The 13253-nt window shown below is 40.9% G+C and overlaps 2 long non-coding RNA genes across 6 annotated transcripts in view; one reads left to right on the top strand and one right to left on the bottom strand.

Annotated features, from left to right (window-relative positions):
• Positions 1–13253, bottom strand: part of LOC102135060 (uncharacterized) — a 578423-nt gene that overhangs the window by 91176 nt on the left and 473994 nt on the right. For 2 of the 3 annotated variants that reach the window (XR_012421461.1, XR_012421463.1), the window contains exon 3: positions 2572–2746. This is a non-coding gene — a long non-coding RNA (uncharacterized lncRNA). Of the gene's footprint in view, positions 1–2571; positions 2747–11834; positions 12010–13253 lie in introns of all 3 variants that reach the window. The other variant, XR_012421464.1, reaches the window with a different exon arrangement.
• Positions 1–13253, top strand: part of LOC102132659 (uncharacterized) — a 54920-nt gene that overhangs the window by 31177 nt on the left and 10490 nt on the right. For 2 of the 3 annotated variants that reach the window (XR_006691147.3, XR_012421457.1), the window contains exon 7: positions 5754–5951. The exons of the other annotated variant lie outside the window; for it this stretch is intronic. This is a non-coding gene — a long non-coding RNA (uncharacterized lncRNA). Of the gene's footprint in view, positions 1–5753; positions 5952–13253 lie in introns of those variants that run through there. 3 annotated transcript variants of the gene reach the window in all.

Here is a 13253-nt window from a genome sequence, read left to right as displayed (position 1 = left end):
CTATAGGTCAGAGGCCAGGCTGCCAGAAATATGCAAAAATAACCCCTCTGGAGAAATGAGAGACTGAGTGTGCCGCTAAGGGGGCCTCTCTCCACTGTGATGTTTCCAAGGGGCTGGAAGGGGACTCTCAGGCTGACAATAGGGCCTGGTATGAATTTTCTCATTACCGGAGAACTACTCCCAGATGGAGCTGAGTTCTACATCCCAATACAATTTGGATGTGAACAGGAATTCAAGGTCATTGTTGCCTTCTTTATCACCTTCTGACAAAAAGCAAAATTCCTCGTTCAAAAAAGTAAAGAGAAAATGAAAGAGAGGGAAGGAGGGAGACAACAGAAGAAAGAAGAGAAGAGAAATCTTTAGAAAATAAAGATCACACACAGTAAACGAGTTCCAATGTGCTGCCTCGGAATAGCAGCCTGTGGCACAATCATGGCCCTGGGGCTTTAAAACTCTAAATATTTTTAATGGATCATAAATCTGAAACAGAACGTGAAGTTGTCAAGACCTATTTGCACCCCTACTGTTAGAAACAGCTGACCAGACAATTTAGCCACTGTATACAAAGCATATACCTCTTCATGTTTCCGTGTTTCTATCCAAAATACACCCATTTTGTCCTATGTCTTGGCCACATGTTAAGGGAAACGCCCATCTCTCTGTGAAAGCAGTCTGAACTAGCAATGTGAAATAATTACTCTGCAAACTCTTCTAATTGCAGTGATCTGTTTCTTGTTAAGAAAATGTCAAAACCTAATTTAATTATTTAATTCATCAATTCACCCATCTCTTTGAGTAAAAATGGGTTGAAATTATTATTTTATGATACTTCCTGTGTTTATAAGAAAGCATCCTAAGACAAAGTTTGCATTATTCCTCTGCTAGGGAATTTGTCTCATATGCGACCTGGATATTTTGCCCATAATTCCAGGAACTCTGCCTGGCTGGACAGATGTTTGGAGCTCATCTGCCCCAAAGGGAGGAGAGAGTTATGCGGCACTGCCCTAATGAGCTGACATGGAACCTTATGTACATAGGAATAAGTTAAGGAAAGCATTTCCCCTTTACTTGAGTTATCCTCTGCTTGATCCTACAGAAATCTTCAGAGAGGAAGTCTTTGGAATGTAGCTGTCCTGTGCATTGATAGAGCAGTGCTTTATTTAGTGGGTTCCCCGACATTTATCTAGGCATATGTTCACAGCATGTTAAAGTGTCATGTAAGAGGCTCAAGATTTAGTTTCTTAGAGCCAGGCGCATGGGCGGAAGCCCACTGTGGTGTATGAACGGATGAGTTTCAGGCTAATACTCACATCCTTGCTTTTCAAAGCTCTGAACTAATTGATATCTAGACCCAAGAATTCACTAGAGATCATCAGCTTAATTACTTGGGAAATTGACCTGGAGAGCACATTAAAATCTGAAGCCAAAGTAGGTGGCAACCTTATATTTCCTCTTAAGTTGAAACGTTGGAACCCAAGGCTGAGTTGCATTTGCAGAGCTGATGCTTACTTAGACACGAGGGAAACTGTGCCTTCTCCTTGTCCAGGGATGGAGAGGCTCTTGGGGTTGGGGGCAGTGTGGAGAGTGAGGCCCTATGTATTCCGACTTTTAACTTTGTTCACTGCAGTCAAGCAGGAACATGGATCAGTGGATGATGATTCTTCTCTGTCTCATCGATCAAATAAATCTCCCCCTCCCATGCAGAGAAGTTAACTGGAGTGGAAGGAAGGTCAGAGTTCTCAAGAGTGATCCTGTAAGGGTAGAAGTTGCTTTCTTTGGAAACATGATACAGACCAGGGGTAAGAGAGAGCGCAGATGCTGAATGCTGGACACTAGCTGCCTGGGTTTCCATTCTCCTTCGGTCATTGATTGGATGAATTTAGAAAGGTTCTTATAACCTCTCTAAGCATCTGTTTCTTCAAAAGTAGAAAAGGGCCAGGTGCAGAGGCTCACACCTATAATCCCAGCACTTTGGGAGGCTGAGGTGGGAGGACGGCTTGAGCGCGGGAGTTTGAGACCAGACTGGACAACAAAATAAGACCTCGTCTCTACAAAAAAAAAATTTTTTTTTAAATTAGCTGGGCATAATGGCATAGGCCTGTAGTCCCAGCATCTCGGGAAGCTGAAGTGGGAGGATGGCCTAAGCCCAGAAGCTCAGGCTGCAGTGAGCTATGATTGCACCACTGCACTCCAGCATGGGCAATAGAGGAAGACTGGCTCAAAAAGTAAAATTTTAAAAAAGTAAATAATTTAAAAAGGGATCAAAATCGAGCTTTTAAAAAAATAGTGTGATTTTTTTTCATACTATTGCTTAAAGAAACAGTGAGTTGAAGTCTCCGGCACAATCATGAGCAACAGAGAGGGCTAACAGCATATTCACTATTCTGAGTTATTTGATTACTTGGGACAGAAGGGATGGTCTTTTTGTTTTAATAGACCAATCATTATGTTTAATCAGCTTTCATTTCTGAAATATCCCAGTATTTTGGATATATTCCATAGTCTTTTTTTTTTTTTTTCTCTCTAAACAGCTTTATTAAGGTAGGGTTGGTAAACAAAAAAAAACTGTACCTGCTACTGTACAATGTGATGAATTTGGACATATTCAAAGGGTTGGGGTTTGCAGGGAGCCTTCTTTCTTGTTCCTTTTTTCTGCTTTCTGGTTTCTACTGTTGTCTTTAAGTTTCCTGCTTCACACCCATGCTTCTGTGCTTCAGTGATGACACAAGGATAGAAGAAGCCAAATCTGTTGAGACAGTATGATGTAGGCAAAAATAAGCAACTTTCTGCTAAGACTCGATCTTCAAAAATTGAGCACCCATTTTGTATAGAGCAAATCAGGACAGCAACATACAGAGTATACTCTTCTGTACCCAGGGAAAGCCCTCTCCCCTGTTACTGGGCTGCATTCACCCAGACGTTGGTCTTGGGGAAAGACCTGATGGTGCATATCTCTTGTCTGAGACCAGCCCTACCATGAAGATGGAGCTCATGGTAAAAGCTTTTCAGTAAAAGCTTTTACTGAAGCTCATTTCCTTGGTGGCCTATTCCCCTGGGAGGCCTTCTGGTAGTCAAACCATGGGGCCAGCTTGAAATGCTCTGGTGAATTGGATCAAAGTGGGAAGACCAGAGTTCCTTGAACTACTGAAGGAGAGACGCTGAGAACTTACATGAGTTGAGAGGACGAGAATAATAATTAGGATAGTTGGGCACCAACATTTTAAAAGATTTTTTTCAAATTGTATGTGTTAGATTTGTTTTAATCGAAAGATTAAATCCTAGGTTTAATCATTGACTTTATTGGACTCGTATTTTGGTTTCCTTGTTCTTGGATTTCTATATTTGCTATTATGTATTTCCTCCTGTTTTTTTTTCTGTTTCTTTTTCCAAATAATTAAGGTGAATGCTTGGTTCCATTATTTTTATTCTCTTTTATCAATAAGGAAAACATTTAAGATTATGAATTTGCTTCTAGGTGAGGCTTGGCTACATTGCATACATTTAGTAATTTCATGTTTTGTAGTAGTGTAGGAATGCAATATTTTCTAATAAATGTTCATTGCAATTTTGATTTCCTCTTACATTCATGTTTTGCATGAGTTTTTTAATTGCTAGTTGTTGTTTTATACATTTTTAATTTTGATGTCATTTTTAATTGATAGGTCACCTATATGTTAGTGCAAAAATGTTGTCTAAATATTAGCTTTTATAAATTTATTAAGATGTTCTTTCTAATGCAGTATATTAATAGTATTTGAGAGCATTCTATGGGCAAGTGGAAAGAAGCTATGGAGCCTGTTTTTCAGATAGCCCCAGCCTCCTTCCACGAAGGAAGGGGAATTATATTAGATACATAAATATATGTGCATATACATTTTATATATTTATGCATATGTGTTAATATAACTAATATTGTTGTTTACAGTTTCCCTGACTTTATTTTTGATCTATATTATTGTTTTTTCACTTACATTTTATTTTAACTTTTAGGTTCAGGGATACAGGTACAAGTTTGTTATATAGGCAAACTCGCGTCATGGGGGCTTGTTGTACAGATTACTTTGTCACCCAGGTACTAAACCTGGTACCCATTCATTATTTTTTCTGCTCCTCTCCCTCCTCCCACCCTCCTTCCTCAAGAACATGTCTTTTGCGGGAACATGGATGAAGCTGGAGGCTATTATCCTTAGCAAAATAATACAGGAACAGAAAGCCAAATACTGCATGTTCTCACAAATGAGAGCTAAGTGATGAGAACTCATGATCTATATAATCTATCAAAAACTGATATTTATGTTAGAGTGTCTCATAATACCTTTGTGTTCACTTTTTCTTATATTTTTTCTCCTATTGTATTTCTAGTCATTTTAGCGATTTTGATCTTTTTTTTTTTTGAGACAGAGTTTCGCTCTTGTTGCCTAGGCTGGAGTGCAATGGCACGATCTTGGCTCACTGCAACCTCTGCCTCCCAGGTTCAAGCAATTCTCCTGCCTCAGCCTCCTGAGTAGCGGGATTACAGGCACGCACCACCACACCCGGCTAATTTTGTATTTTCAGTAGAGACGGGGTTTCTCCATGTTGGTCAGGCTGGTCTTGAACTCCCAAATTTGACTTTTATAGTTTGTCGTGAAATTTTCAGTGTATAAAGGTAATTTCTTCGTGGATTATGTCATTGATCAATATGAAATTTTTCCAATCGTGTTAATGTCATTTAATCCTACATCTTGTTTGAAATGTATATTGACACTCTTGGTTCTGTTCTTTTATATTTACCCAATACACAGACACACACACACACACAGACACATACACACACACACACACAGACGGTGTGTATGTATTTCTCATGCCATCTTTAAGGCATTTATTTTATAAGCAACATGTTATATTTTGTACTATGATACAATTTAGGTCTTTGACTTTAAATTGGGGAGTACACAATGGATAGATTTGGTATCTTGCCTCTCACTCTGTGTGTGCAGGTGGGACAGTGCAATAACCAAGAATAAGTTTGTGAGTCAGAGAGGTCAGGGTTTAGATCCTGAACCTTCCTTTTACATCTATGTGACCTCAGGAAACTGCTTTATTCACTGTTGATTCATTTGTATATTTGAAACAATAATATACTATTACTATGGTTGCCATAAAGAGTAAGTAAAAAAAGTAATGGGAGCAAAGCATCTAGCAGTAGCTTGACCCATAGTAGCCATGCAATTAAGGTTGGCTGGAATTTTATATATAACGATTAGTATAAATATATAATTCTATACATATATCCCATTTTTTAGGTTTTCTGTTTGTCATTTCTTATACTGCATTTTTAGTTTCTCTTTCGATATATGGATTAAGTTGTGTTTTATTTTCTCTGCACTAATGATTTGAAAGGCAAAACATTTGTTTTTGGTTTGTTGGTGGTAACCTTTATGTTTTCCAAAGATGTTACTTTAATTATTTTTCTGTGATTATCAAAGTCAAAAACCACTTTTCCAATGCAATATATAATTTAGAATATCTTTACTTGCTACCCTCTGTTTCCCTTTCAATTCTGATTCATATAATCTGGGATTTTCAGTGACAATTCCTTTATACTAAATTAGTAGCTGTATAAAGTTTATTTTCTACATAAAAAGTAACATTTGCTTGTTTTGTAACCGTATTTGTTACCTGGAGATAATTCAGACTTCATAACAACCACCAGTACTAGTATACATTTTTTCCTAATTTTAAGTTTTCCTTTTCCATTCATTTCTCAGTTTTCTAGAGTGTGCCATGAAGAAAATTTCTCAAGATGAAAATGTAAATGATGTGTATTTTTAAATCCCTGATGTATCTGAAAAAAACAACTGATTGTGTATGACATCCTCACACTTCAACCGTTTTGTACAAACTGTGAACTTAGGCCTAGTGTGATCCGGCTTTAAAGCATTAAAGATAATTTTGCTGTGGACATCAATAAAGCCTTATGTTTTGTTTCGTTCGTTAGTATGGATCAGATGCCTCCTCCGCCTCCCCCACCCTATCACACCAACACAGGAGTGAGGGGTAAGAACCCACAAGAAGGACTGAAGTTGAGTTTTTCCTTCTATTGTTTCAGCAGAAAGTGGCCTTGTTATAGAAATTTAGCTAAATCTTTACTTTTATACCAATTGTATTTCACCTGAGTGGAATGTATGTAATGATATACACATTTCTACTGTAAACCAAAAAGTATCTGAGACAGGTCTCAATCAATTTAGAAGTTTATTTTGCCAAGATTAAGGACCATGGCCCATGACACAGTCTCAGGAGGTCGTGAGAACATATGCCCAAGGTGGTTGGGTTACAGCTTGGTTTTATACATTTTAGGGAGACAGAAGCTACAGGTAAAAACAGAAATCAATATGTGGAAACTATACATTTGTTTGGCTCAGAAAGGTGAGATATGTCAACGATGGGGAGTTGGCAGGCCTCCCAGGTCATAGAGAATTCAAAGATTTTCTAATTGGCAATTGGTTGAAAGAGTTAAACTTTGCCTGAAGAGTTTGAAGTTAGAATAAAGAAATGAGATACCATCTCATGCCAGTCAGAATGGTGATTATTAAAATGGCAAGAAACTGGCAAGGTTCCAGAGAAGTAAGAATGCTTTTACACTGTTGGTGGGAATGTAAATTAGTTCAACAACTGTGGAAGATAATGTGGCAATTCTTCAAAGATCTAAAACCAGAAATACCATCTGACCCAGCAATCCCATTATTGGGTATATTTCCAAAGGAATATAAATGCGTCTACTATAAAGATACATGCACATATATGTTCATTGCAGCACTATTGGCAATTGCAAAGACATGGAATCAATCCAAATGCCCATCAATGATAGATTGGATAAAGACAATGTAGTACTTACACACCATGGAATACTATGCAGCCATAAAAAGAACGAAGCCACTATCCTTGGCAAACTAATGCAGGAAAAGAAAACCAAACACTGAATGTTCTCACTTATAAGTGGAAGCTGAACAATGAGAACACATGAACACAGGGAGGGGAACAACACACACTGGGGCCTGTCGGGTGGAGTTGGGAGAGGGGAGAGTATTAGGAAAAATAGCTAATGCATGCTGGGCTTAATGCCTAGGTGGTGGGTTGATAGGTGCAGCAAACCACCATGGCACATGTTTACCTATATGACAAACCTGCACATCTACACATGTACCCCAGAACTTAAATGGAAAATTAAAATTAAAAAAAAGAAATGCATTCGTTAAGATAAGATAAAGATTGTGCAAGCCAAGGTTCTTTTTTTTCTTTTTTCTTTTTTTTTTTTGAGACAGAGTCTCGCTCTGTTGCTCAGGCTGGAGTGCAGTGGTGTGATCTCAGTTCATTGCAACCTCTGCCTCCCGGATTCAAGTGATTCTCCTGTCTCAGCCCTCCCAAATAGGTGGAATTACAGGCATGTGCCACCATGCGTGGCTAATTTTTGTATTTTTAGCAGAGATAGGGTTTCACCATGTTGGCCAAGCTGGTCTCGAACCCCTGACCTCAAGTGATCCACCTCCCAAAGTGCTAGGATTACAAGAGTGAGTCACTGCACCTGGCCACCAAAGTTTTTGTTGTTGTTGTTTGTTTGTTTGTTTTTGAGACGGAGTCTCACTCTGTCGCCCAGGCTGGAGTGCAGTGGCGTGATCTCGACTCACTGCAACCTCTGCCTCTTGGGTTCAAGCAATTCTCTGCCTCAGCCTCCTGAATAACTGGGATTGCAGGCACCCACCACAACGCCCAACTAATTTTTTTGTGTTTTTAGTAGAGACGGGGTTTCACCATCTTGGCCAAGTTGGTATTGAACTCCTGACCTCGTGATCCACCCGCCTCGGCCTCCCAAAGTGCTGGGATTACAAGTGTGAGCCACCACGCCCAGCCCACCAAGGTTCTTATTACACACATGAAGCCTCCAGGTAGCAGGCTTCAGAGAGAATAGATGGTAAATGTCTCTTATCAGTACTTAAACGTTGTCAGACTCTCCAGAAATAACCTAGTAAAGGAAGGGGATTCTCTTCAGAATGCAAATTTCCTCCACAAAAGACAGCTTTGCAGGGCCTCTTCAAAATATGCCAAATAAATATATTTTGGGGTAATATACATACTTCATGTTCTGCTATCTGTCACGTGATGCTATACCACAGTTAGGTTGGAATTTGGCATGTTATTGTAACAGAGTCTGTTTTGTCAGTCTTATGAGTTCTATTTTAATGTTAACGCTGGTTAGTTGTGCCTGAGGGAGAAGAGTATAACTAGGCACGTCCAAGCCCCTCTTCCTATCATGGCCTGAACTAGTTTTTCAGGTTTGTTTCCTATCCCCTGAGCCAACAGGGGGTCCATTCAGTCAGTTGCAGTGCTTAGAATTTTATTTTTGGCTTACACTGCATAGATCCTTAGATATAACCAAAGGGGAGCATGGAGAATCTCTTCCTCAACTGGAAGGATCTCAGGAAAAATGTAGGAATCAGCATATCCAGAGGAAACTGTGAAGTCCAGGAAGAAGTTCAGGTTTTAATCCTTTCCCATGGCCGACTCCATGTATTCAAATAAGAGGGCCTAGGATATGTTGGTTTTTCTTTTCTTGAATAATTAAGTGATTCATTCCATCACTCAGTCAGCAAAAATAAGCAAAACACACCCCCTGCCCTCAGGTTGCTTAAACTATACAGAAGAGGAAGAGAACAAATGCATAAAAATTTTATAACATATAAGCATAAAATATAAAGAGTATTTGAAAGAGTCCGGTGTGCCTGTTGATAAGGAGCAGGGGGAGCAGTGGCTGGTCAGGAGCGAGTTCTGAGCAAAGTCTCTGGCCCTGGAGGCAACCCCAGGGAGGCTGGAGAGCCATTAGGGTGAACGCATCTCTGAAGGTCTGGACCACTGGTCTCTAAGGACCTTTCTGTTCCGAGCTTCTGTGAGAAAGAAGGAATTTAAATAACAGCATCTCGGTAACCTGACTTGCACCTCTTCTCAAAACTTTTATATCTTATTCAGTCTTTCTCAGTTCTCCCCAGATCTCCAGCATTTTCACAGCCTCACTCCACAGAGGCCCTACCATCTCAGTCACTTATAGAACCCTTATAAGTATAAAGCCTTTATGCTGTAATTATTTCTTTACATGCATGTTCTTGCCTCTAAGATGAGTCGACTCCTAAAAAAATAGGGATTAGTCTTAACATTTTAGATAACAGAAAGATATTGAAAGGTACCTGTCCTTCTGTTAACTTCAGTTTCCTCAGAAGGATAGAATGGTGGGGGTGGGGGTATCATTTTTTCTTTATATACCTGCATATAATTTGACTTCTTGTCTCAGGTTTCATGTGCATCCAGGTGAAGGGACCACTTTATTGTGTGAGCAATAAAGCTTTTTAATCACCTGAGTGCAGGCGGGCTGAGTCCGAAAAGAGAGTCAGCGATAGGAGATAGGGGTGGGGCTGTTTGATAAGATTTGGGTGGGTAGTGGAAAATTACAGTCAAAGGGGGTTGCTCTCTGGCGGGCAGGGGCGGGGGTCACAAGGTGCTCAGTGGGGGAGCTTTTGAGCCAGGATGAGCCAGGAGAAGGAATTTCACAAGGTAACGTCATCAGTGAAGGCAAGGACCGGCCATTTGCACTTCTTTTGTGGTGGAATGTCATCAGTTAAGGCAGGAACAGGCCATTTTCACTTCTTTTGTGACTCTTCAGTTACTTCAGGCCATCTGGATGTGTACATGCAGCTCACGGGGGATATGATGGCTTTGCTTGGGCTCAGAGGCCTGACATCAGTTATATAATGTTCTACTTTTATTAGTAGGAAAATCAGTAAAGGAAAAGAAAGGACAAGAAAAATAAGGAGAAGAAAAGAATACAAAGGAAAAGAAAGTTCTATGTGTCTTGCCATAGTAACCTGCCCAGAGAGACACCATAACTATTTGTTAAACAAATTAGTTCTCTAATCACCCATCTTGGCTTCCATCCTCTGGGCTCACCTGATCTCTCCTCTCCTTTCTGGTGATTTTGCTCAAACAAGGTGGAACCATTAGCATCACTACAACTTAATTTTATTCCACTTACTCTGGCCCCACAAGATCATGTATACTTCCAAACCCACAGATCATTGGTAATATTTTTTTTCTCCTTTACTTCCAAAGCGGGAAGAACTAAAACCCACAGATAACAGGAAATGTTTCTTTCCGGCTGAGAATCCCCGAATGCAAGGCATAGCAGGGCCTCAACCCCTTCACACCAGCTCCTGGACTGCTGCAGCACAGACTTCCCTGGTGGCTTGAGGCTGGGGACTGAGCTTTTCCTTCAACATGGGATCTGGAAGAACTTCCCAGCTACCCAAAGCCGCAATTTCCTCCATCGCACACAGAAGCAGCTGAGTCAGTACTAGCCCAGCACAATGATGAAGGGGTTGTTTGTCTTTGGTTCCAGGCCTGTCTCCCTCTCAAGCCCTGTGGCCCTTCCTGGACTATCTTGAGCACTTCATCTGCCTAAGCCTGTTTCTTCTTCTCTGCCCAGCAACCCAAGGATAGCTCCTCTTCCATTCCATTGAAGCTTGCAGAGAAAAGTGGGCTGTGAGAGGCAAGGCCCCGGAGGCAGGCAGACCCCTGAGCCGTGCAAATTTGTGCATAATGTCTGGATTTCCTCCGAAGGCAGAGAGGGTGGGGAGCTTCAGAGACCAACAGGGTAAGCTGCCAGAGCATGCTGGACACACCATGGCCTCTTGCCCATCTGCAAAATGAACGAGAGGATGATGGCTCACAGGGAAGCGTGGAGAGCCAATGAATTGGCGTGTGGCGCAGTGGCTGCCCAACATCAGCTCTTCACAGTATTTCATTTCCACCAGGCCTTGCTCCCTGATAATTCCTCCACCTCCCTTTGCTTTTGCCTCAAGCTAAACTTGAGGTCTGGCTTAATAGGAGAGTCAGGTAACAGCTGTGCTTTCTTGCCTTGATCCCCTTCTGTGACAAGACTCTTGCCTTTGTTATTATCTAACCTTTTAGAGGCTGCGATGGAGAGAGAGAAGCAAATACTGGTGGATTTGTGGAGACTGCCAGGCACAAGATACCTGATACACAGGAGTCTCCAGCTCTGCTTGTGGAGGAATCTCTCATCACCTCCCCACAATCTGATCTTTGTCTCCTCTACAAAAAATGAATGATATCGTACCCAGTCTTTTCATCAAGTCCATTAACAGGCAGCTGCATCTTAAAATCTATCCCCCTGAGCATGGGCCTTCTCCAGTCACATGTCACTTAAGCCGTGTCTGGCAAGTTAGATTCTTCTTGTAAAGAAAGGAACTAAGATGAGAGAAAAAGAAACGGAGAACAGAATTTCCCCCGGGGAAACTCAAATCTAGCAAAATACAAGATGGGGAATATGTCAGGGTGCTCCCCAGGTGCTTAATAGACAAAGTGATTCGTTACTATTTCTGTCGTGTCTGAGGTTCCCAGGCTGAAAGCTCAAGTTCATTCTTCCTCCTTAGAGGAGTCTCTGCTGTCTCAGCCACCTATGAATGGGGCACGTGGAAGGATGAGAAGAGAGGGGAGGAAGAGTAGGGCAGGGTCGGTATCATGCTTTCCACGGCTTCCTTCTGAGTTGAGGCTTCCTTCAAGCTGAATCTATTGAGCATGTATTATTTTCCAGGTGCTCAGCTCATTAAAGGTATTAACCCATCTAATCTTCATAGCAAGCCCATGAAAAAGGGACTGTGGCTATCTCCACTGTAGAGCTGAGGAATGTAGGACTCGGCAAGGTTATGAGACTAACCCACAGTCACACAGCCAGGCAGTGACAGGCTGGAACCCGGAGTCAGGCTCCTGCTCTCACCACTCACCACAATGCCTTTTCTGCTGTCAGCCACTGTGTGACCCTGGAGGACTCACTTCCTGGCTCTGGGTCTCAATTTTCTTCTCCACAGCATGAAAGGGTGAATGAAATATTCTCTACATTTCCTTCTTCCTTCGCTTCTTTATAGTTCCTTCAGCTCTTTCCTTTTCTTTTCTTTTCCACTGCAAAGGGAGAAGATTAAATAAAGCCCTATTTTCAATTCCCAGGAGAGTTAGTGAAATTCCACTCTCAAAATTAAATATATAAACATTCAGTGGCATTCTCAGACTACCACAAAATCAGAACTTTTCCTACAAGTTGTCAACCCACTCCACCCATCCATTTCCCCCTGCCCCTGGTGTTTGGTGTAGACCAAGGCTGTATAATGTTACAGACAGAAAAAGCCTCTTCCTTTCTTTTGTAACTCCCAGAAGGCTATAGACAAAATAGACAAATCCATGATCTCTGAAATACTTTCCCTGGACACTCCTTTTCCATATTTTTTTACCCCCAACATCCCACTTTCCCGATGGCCACAGACAGACGGGCAGAACACCGAGTCACATTTAAAAATAATATTCATTTCCCCTCTTACATCCCAAATGAAAGAGGAAGGAACTAGCTTCATTTAAGCATGGAAAATAAAACTGAACATAACATATACCGGTTCCAAAGCCCCAAACCAGTACCTCACATTCTGTTGTGGTTGCATGGAGTTGGAGGGAAAGGAGGGGGAATGCTATTTTAAGATTCTGTAAAGCATTGAAGAAAAGTTCAGAAATACATCCAGACCCTCAAGTTTGTACAAAAGACACCCAATTCCTTTATTCAGTGAAATAGTAGGCTAATATTAGAATCTCTGCCTTAATAAGCAGCTATTTTTTTTAAAGCTACTTTATTATAGAGAGGGACTCTCATGTCATTGGTGGGTAACTCCCAGGAAGAATATGGGGAGGAATCTGCAGCCAATATACACAGCCTCAAATGTTACTTTAAATTTAATTTTAAAAGGGGGATTTAGCAGCCGTGATTAAAGTCTTTTGTCTCTGAATCTGCAAACACAAAAATATGCTGAAGAGAAATTTAGACATTTATTACAGGCCTTAGATCTTTTAAAGATGTGCGTGTCTGGTTTTCCCCTCCCAAAATATATAGCACAGGATTTAACAAGCAGAGGATGAAGATATTCTGATAGCAGAAAGTTCCTCCTCTATTGGGAGGGAGGGAATTGAGTCAAAAAATAACGTTCTTAGGGCTTCTTGTTTTTTTGTTCTTTGGCACAATTATATATAAAGTATAACCCTACTTCTAAATTGTTTAAATAAGAAGAACAATTTATCAAGTTCCCTTCTTATTGAACAGGAAGCTCAAAGTTAACATGGTTTCAAAATGGGTTCCTTCAGTGACTCAGAGGTATCATCAAGGA

This window comes from Macaca fascicularis, chromosome 12 (assembly GCF_037993035.2).
Source record: "Macaca fascicularis isolate 582-1 chromosome 12, T2T-MFA8v1.1".
In the NCBI taxonomy this organism is placed as follows: Eukaryota; Metazoa; Chordata; class Mammalia; order Primates; family Cercopithecidae; genus Macaca; species Macaca fascicularis.
Note: the sequence above shows the minus strand (reverse complement) of the source record. Positions and strands in the feature narration are given on the sequence as shown.